We start from the raw sequence: 7,867 nt of genomic DNA, 5'->3' as shown, positions 1-7,867 counted from the left end.
AACAAATCTTGATAAGGTCTGGGGATTATCGGCAGGGGTTCCGGTTGCAAATTTATAATTTTAATTAATTAAACACACTTTTTAACATTTTTCAACAGGGTCATTGAATCAAGAGAATATTATTGTGTTCTAAAAACTACAGAAGTTCTTAGTAGCCTCCCAATTGTAAGTCGTTTCGCTTCTTTTTTTCCTTTGTGTGAACACAAGCTACCATTTCTTACATTCACAATATCTGGCAGATATAGTTTATAAGTTTCCTCCAGTATTGAGTGCGGTTGGAATCAGGTTTTTAGGCTTTTGAAGTTACAGGAACAGTGATCTGGCAGACTACCACAAACAATGACAGATATTTTGGGCCGATATTTGCGACACGTCATTAGTGCTAAAAAATAGGATAAAGAAAAAATAACGACCTAAAACAAAGTATTAAAAACCCTCGAGATAAAAATAAGAAGTAAAAAAAAGCAAGAAATATACAATGACTAAACTTTACATTTTGTACAACCTCAGCTAAAAAGTCAAGCAGTTCCATGCTTCGTTAGATTTTAATTTTCGTTTCATTCCTTTATATCTTTTTTAGGATTTTAGGTCGTTAGTTTTTATAGTCTTTGTTCTTTTTATCTAGCGTTGAAATGAAACTTTAAGAAACGCATCAAAAATGTGAAATTGACATCTACTCCCTTACAATTGCTGGAAATATTTCTGGTCTACGCTGTTATTATGAAAGTAAAGAATAACACTAAACCCCAAAATGAACATAATTAATTCCAGAGAGGAGAAAGACTGTCCCTTCCTTATCCACACCTCCATCTCAAGGTCGAAGAAACTTCGGAGTGTGCTCATTGGATCAGAAATTGAAAGTTCTAGTCCTAAAAGTGGGGGTGGAATTTTCAAGAGGGATCCGTAGAAGGCTATTTTCTGCAGGGGGTTAATAGTTTCCAGGGGGGTCAATGCCGGCTATCGTAAAAGGACAAGCAAAGTTTCAGGGTTTTGGTGCTATAGATGGATATGAACCGATGGAACATCGGTTCAAAGTACCATACTGTCTGAATCAGCAATTCCAAAGATTGAGCCATTTCATGGTCTGGTCCTTATTTGTCAGCTAGTTGATAGATGACTTGTTTTAATTAATTATTACATGGCATTTATTCCGTTTTCAGGGGTTTATCCCGTTATTTTATTAAAAATCTTATATTTTGCTCATCCAACATAGATAAGTTATTCCAAAACGGTCAAAAGCTTTTTAAATTGTCATAAAGTGTTTAATTATTTCTAGGTTCTACTATAGCAATCTAGTTTCATAACTTCGAAACGGTATGACTCTTCAGGGTTACATGAGGAACGGGCAATGGGTAGAGGGCTTTTGAACTCTTGAACTTTGCCAAATCCTCAATCACTGTTCCCTAAAATAAGAAAAATATATAAAAACCTAGAGCTTGAACATCAAATCCTGAATCCTCAGAAGCAGAACTTGAGAAAAAATCCAACCTGAAACTTTCAAAAAGCTGGCAATCTTTTATTATTGTAAAATGACTGGAATAGGTTTAAATTAAATAGTAGGCAGAGCATATGCTAGCTATACAAATGATATACGCAAATATAACTATTGTACCCTTTTGACAAAATGCGTCCTCCACTCCAAAATGCATCCTCCACTCCAATGTAAAGTAAAAATAAAAAAGCACAAAAACAATAAATAAGGCTACATTTTGCTGTGTTAAATTGATTTTATAGTTCTGTTATGTAATGCTAGATGGTGTCGCTCCCTCTTATCAGTTTTCATAACACTATTTTCTAAGGTAAGTTAATAATATTAGCTACAAGTAACATTAGCCACAGCCCATAAAATTAGCTACAAGTATTTATATATTAGAGAAATAAACACACCCAAAGGCTATTGGCCAGAAGGGTAAGAAAGCTATAAGGTCTGGATGATTGCAAAACCAAATGTCCTAATATCCATCAGAAGTCAGAAATGCTGACATTGATTGGCCCATATTTGCTCGTATCAATATGTGTCCTTGAAGAAACATTAGACCACCTTTGATTTTTTGTATAAATACAAAAATATGCTTAAGACTGCAAATTCTACTGTCAGACTATAATATCATTTCTTAAACCTTAAGTGCTAATTGAGAGAGCTTCTATTCGATGGTCACACAATATATGTGGTGGATCAAAACATCAGGCCTCTTGAAGAAGAAAAGTCTCTGTACGTTCTCTCACATAGCGTACAATCAGCTTCAATTCAATGTCACTATAGAACCTAGTCAAATTATAGACATATTTATACAATCGTCAAGTTCCATACACAAAACCTTGAAAAAAGAACGCACCCAAGAAATTTTGCCTACAGGCATGGTACCAACCCTTTGTTTATTTATTCCTGTTTCATTCCATTTATGGCCAATTTTTCCTGTTCACACTCTATCCCTCCTACTACTACTAACAACTCATCCCAGAACAAGGTCGCCAGAGGCCAACACAACTGCGCAAGGTCTTTCTACAACAGTCCATTTAGAGCTTAACTCTTTCTTCCATCTTGAGAAGTTTCCACATACTTAAAAATGTTTTCTATATAGAAACTCATCCCATTCCATTCGAGGACTTCCCTAACGGGATAGCCAAAATGCGAAATTTCTTTATAAATAAATAAAATATATAAACGAGTATATCAAACATATTTATCTTAATTTCCTCGCGGACTTTATCCTTAAAGCGTGGAACAATCACTTTCATCTTTCATCCATTATAGACCTGCATAGTGTACTATAGGCTAGCTCCATGTAAAAACACAGCCAAAAATATCTGGACAATTTTTTATTCCATACAAGGGCACCCCCAGTTTAGGGCAAGGTACTTTAACCCTTCTTCCCTCCTTACTCCACAGAAAAAAAATGTACAAAATGAAGTAATATTTGGGAAAACATGGCAGCTTTCCTGACAAAAAACGTCCAATCTTATACTTCATCCCCCCCCGCTTCACATGAAATCTGGCATATTTTATGTTTCCAAATGACTCAATAAGAGCAATATTACTAGAGCTGAACAAATTTTTGAAGAACTAGTGACAATAAACTCTTCATTTTTTTTTTCTCTAATATAGTCTAAACAAAAAACCTTGTGAAAACTGTCCTTATTTTTGCTTACATTAGGAAATAGACCTTGTTATATGTTTGTAAAGGTTTTTAGAATATTTTGAATTATTTTAGAATTACCCTAAAAAAAAAGAAGAAGAATAAAACCGCCTGAAGTGACAAGTTTAATTGTTATTGAACTTTGTGCATCGTAATAGATTATCTATTGTAAAAAATTATAGACAGTTTAGCACTGTGAAAACTACAACTGAATTGATGCCGTTGTTTATGACAAACTTACCTGGCATTGAACTTTGGCATCATTGCTGTCACTGGTTTTAAGGTCATATTCCAAGTTTCCATTCACAGTGGATTGGACATAAACACTCAATTTCTTTCGTTTCATCGAATTCTTACATATAAGGTCCTAGAATAGAAGAAAACAATTTCATAAATACAGCAAGTCTTGTGACCAGGAGCTCGTACAGAAAAATGATAATGAAGAAAGATTTGGCACTTTAGCTTCAGTTTAGTAGGAACTAAAAATCTTAGTACCACTGACAGTACAGCCAAATCTAACAGAACTTTAAAAATTCAAGACAAGTTTCATTTTAATTTTATATTTTTCGTCTTATTTCTTATGCCCCATTTAGAACCCAGAGCTTGAAAAAAAAGGTAAAATGACAATCTTAGCTGTCTAAAAATAAGGTTTAAAAATTTGGTTAAATTTTAGAAGCACAAAGAAAAGAATCATTTTTTTTTTATTTCCTGAGAGCTATCATATTTAAAGAGATCAAATATTTGGTCCTCATCCCCCTGCAGGTATAAAGATTTTCAGACTAAATTTTAATGACTGAATTATACGATCGTTTTCCGGTAGTAAAATTTTCTAAAAGCTTCTTTGTCCCAAAAGCCAAAAAAAAACTTTCGATGAACTTTTTAAAGGCGACGATCAAAACTTGGCAACCTCTTCTCGTATCTTAACGTCAAAAACTCTTTTTTTTTAAAGTTTTAGAAGCTTACGATAACAAGTGAAAAGAGAAGACTTGAAAATGAGTTTTATTTAAAATCAGTTTACCCTCATGTTGAATCGGTCTGCAATTAACCATATTTTACTGTAAATAAGCGTTTACACACTTTTTCGGAAACTTAAGAATACATGCCAAGGTTTAAATTATAGTTCCTGATAACAGAAAAAAAAATAGGAATTCTAGTCTCACTTAATCCCTAGATTAAAATTAATCATCATCTCACTTGAAAGTATCCTCGCTTTTTTCATATATGCCTTGTTTCATTTCTGCATTTGTGCCCCCTTAGTCCAAAGTTTCAAATAAATTTCAAGCCAATCAAAGATTCGCCCATTTTTGAATTCCCTTTGCTAAAGGAGGGACCAATTTCAAAGGATCCAATTCTTTGAATAATTTGTTGTACATTAGTCCTCTTAGCCCAAGGACTTACAGCTGTAACTTTCAAATTGATCACAAAAAAACTTTTGTGGCTTATTTCCGGGCCCTTAGCCCCTCCTGCTTCCCACAGCAAAGTATTGATGATCTTTTAGATCAAGAAAATAATCCCTGAAAGTTTCACGCCATTGGATTCCCAAAATCAAGAATGCCCCTCTTTTTTCCACTATGAAATCTATCTGTAAAGAATTGAGAGTTCGCATACTTTACGGCCCTTATCCCAGGGACTCTGGGGGTTTGTCATCCTCGGAGGTATATTTATTGATAATTTTGACTATTCTGAGCACAATGGGTACTTTGAAATGTTGATTACATGTCCTAAGGGTTTACAGAAGGACTAAATATTAATAAAGGTTCTATGATAGAGGCTGGTTACTCTCCAATTACTTTTGACTTTTGAAAAATGTACTAGAACTCTCAATTTCCAATCGAATGAGCATCATCTAAAGTTTCTATGATCACAGGGAGAAGGGGTTTTTATCGTGTAGGGTTAAATGTTACTCTTTACTTTCATAACAAAGGCATAGACGAGAAATATTCTCCGAAATCAATAGGGACTAGATATATTTCTCTACCTCCTCCCCCCTTCCCTAGGACTCATTCTAAAATTATCTGAGCGTTCAATTAGAGTTAGGACACATTGGCATTAAGATGCACTCTTTTGAGTCATCTGCCCCACCCACCCCCTTCGCCAACAAAATGATCCACTACCCCTCCTTTATAATAGCTGATGTGCACTTACGTCATTACATAGAATTTCACGAAATATGATGCAAATTATTTCAGTGAAATGAAGCTTTAAAATAAATTTCAGAAACATTTTTCTGCAATAAGAAGGGAGGTATCACTCTGCAGCACACTTATTCAAGGTTGCTATATACGAAGGGAGGTGGGAGATCAATTCCTACCTCGCACCCGTACTACTTCTTACATTTATCTGAAGGCTCGTAGAGATTCAGGCAATTTGGACATAAATGCACTCTTTTAGGCATCTGGCACCTCCCCCCACCTAAACACTGACCTAACGCCCTCCTTCATAATAGTTGATGTACGATTATACACTTTTCTTTGTTCTTTTTATTTGCCTTAGTTCCTCTTTGCTGACTCAATTTTACATTTGAAAATAAATGTCGGGGGTGGATTTTCTGGAGAATTTTTCCACGGGAGGAGGGGGTAGGGCAGACTCCGCTTTACTTAAAGTCCGTTGGACCGAAAATTAAACTGTCAAGTTAAGTTACATGAATGTCCGTAAAGAAGGAAAATTTCTACAATTAATAATAATGGAATTAAAAAAAGAACTAATTCCATACAACTATAAGCCTAGAATACTGCATAAGACCAGTGCATACTTTGTAGACTACTTTTCAATTTACATTGGAAAAAAATAAATAAATAACTATAATAAGTATACTACAAAAATCTGAAGATAAGGCATATCCACTTCAAATTGTCAATTCGCAATGCCAACATAAAACATTAGCCTAGAATTAGCACCTTGTTATACACAACAGATCCAAAGAAATTCACATTAATTCGCGATTAAATGGATGTCCTTCCCCAGTGTGTTAAGTCAGTCAGTAAAACATCAAATCGTCAGAAAATTGGCGACATGAAGCACCAACATTTGACAAATTTTGCCAGGATTTCACTAAAGATAAAATGTGTCTGATTGTTGAGCAAAACGCTGTCTATTCAATGTGCATACATCATGAATAATATGCATCCTGTGTCGGCAAAGGTTTCAATCAAGGCGGTTAGCACAACAGGAAAATTCCAAAGCTGTCAAATTATTCAATTATACTTCTTTTGAGCTGAATTTAATTTTTTCCAAGCAGGTATACACGGCTATTATTAGGGGCTGGCCGTTTCTGAACAACACGCTTTCTAAGTTTCTAAGCTTTCATGTTTACTAAGTTTCGCCCATTTTAAACTTTGTAATGATTCGAGTTTCATTAAATCTGAGTATCTCTAACTGTGGCACAAAACGAGAGAAGTTAAATGGTTTTTGTATGATTTCCGGGAAAATAGATATCGGGCTTTAGTTTTTCGTCATTTATTCGAATCTTTTATAAAAGCTATACAAGTTATGGCAATACTGCCCATTATATCCTGAATAGTTCGGCCACACAAAATAAAAAAAGTTATAATGGATGAGATAGATTGATCCGTTATAGTATCGAACGGCCTTAATCTAACTAATAACTTAAACTACTTAACTTAAACTTTTTCGCGTGCTGACCAATGGCCTGCGTTGTGCAGGTATCGATCTCCTGATTTACTGCCTTGAGTTAGGAGTGAAATGTGTGGTTGGGGGGGGGATCGTTCGATACTTCCTGGGTTTCTACCCAGATTTCTCCTGGTACCCATTTAGAGCTGGGTTGACTCGGACAGAGTTTACAGAATCACACCATTGACTCCCATTCTGAACCAAATAGCCAGTGACAGTAGGACTCGAACGCCTGTCTTCAAGATTTTAAGTTCATTGCGCTGACCACTCAGCTATGACGGCTCAATTAATTGAAGAATCATGTTAATTAAACAACCATCTTCCAGGCTGTTACTACATCCTCAAAGCTACTAATGATGTCCATAAGTCGTCAGCTGTCAAAATTTACTACCAATGTTCACAAGAAGAAATTCACATGAACACCAGTCTAGATTTACTTTGTCAGATAATATCTGAACCGTGTTTTAACATCCTCTGTACGCAAGAACAGCTAGGGTATATAGTGTTCAGTGGAAAGAGAAGGGGTAATGAAGTTCCAGGCTTAAGGATTATTATACAGTCCGAGAGACATCCTGAGCTCCTAGACGGAAGAGTTGAAGCATTTCTAGAATGTGTTCAGGTAAATTTATATTTTTGAGTAGAATATGTATTTGATAATTGATGAGTAATAATGTTGAATCCTTTCAATAAGTTTATTTTACTTCCTTAAAAGACGAAATAAAACTTTTTTTTTATTTTAAAATGGTTCGTATAAATCTGGATTTGTCATTTCTTAATTACGTGTTCCTATTGGAAACATTTGAAGATAAATTTCTTGATATATGGCATTCCGACTGTCTAATTTGTTTCTGAAATAACTTTATTTGACTTTGCGTCTTTGTTGACGCAAGTTGTATCTAAGCCTTTCAGGTACAAATATAATATGTTTGTATGCTATTTTGTAAGCTTAGAACCTCGCGTCCATTTAGTATTGGCACTCACAGTCAAAATAGTGAGAGACATAGTAACAAGGAGATAGTTAGGGGTGAGTAAGGTGAGGAGAGTGCCTTCCCCCTCCCAGGTAGGAAAATTCTTCTATCCCTTCTACCAACAATTTCCAG

At 35.1% G+C, this 7,867-nt stretch overlaps 1 long non-coding RNA gene across 1 annotated transcript; it reads right to left on the bottom strand.

Annotated features, from left to right (window-relative positions):
* Positions 1-1,240: 1,240 nt before the first annotated feature.
* On the bottom strand, positions 1,241-3,510 carry LOC136024963 (uncharacterized). The gene is made up of 2 exons (XR_010616983.1): positions 3,379-3,510; positions 1,241-1,403 (listed from the first exon to the last, which is right to left on the bottom strand). It is a non-coding gene; the product is annotated as an uncharacterized LOC136024963 (long non-coding RNA).
* Between the last annotated feature and the right edge of the window lie 4,357 nt (positions 3,511-7,867).

This window comes from Artemia franciscana, chromosome 3, assembly GCF_032884065.1.
Source record: "Artemia franciscana chromosome 3, ASM3288406v1, whole genome shotgun sequence".
Classification (NCBI taxonomy): domain Eukaryota; kingdom Metazoa; phylum Arthropoda; class Branchiopoda; order Anostraca; family Artemiidae; genus Artemia; species Artemia franciscana.
The sequence above is the reverse complement of the archived record's forward strand: the minus strand, read 5'-3'. Positions and strand labels throughout refer to the sequence as shown.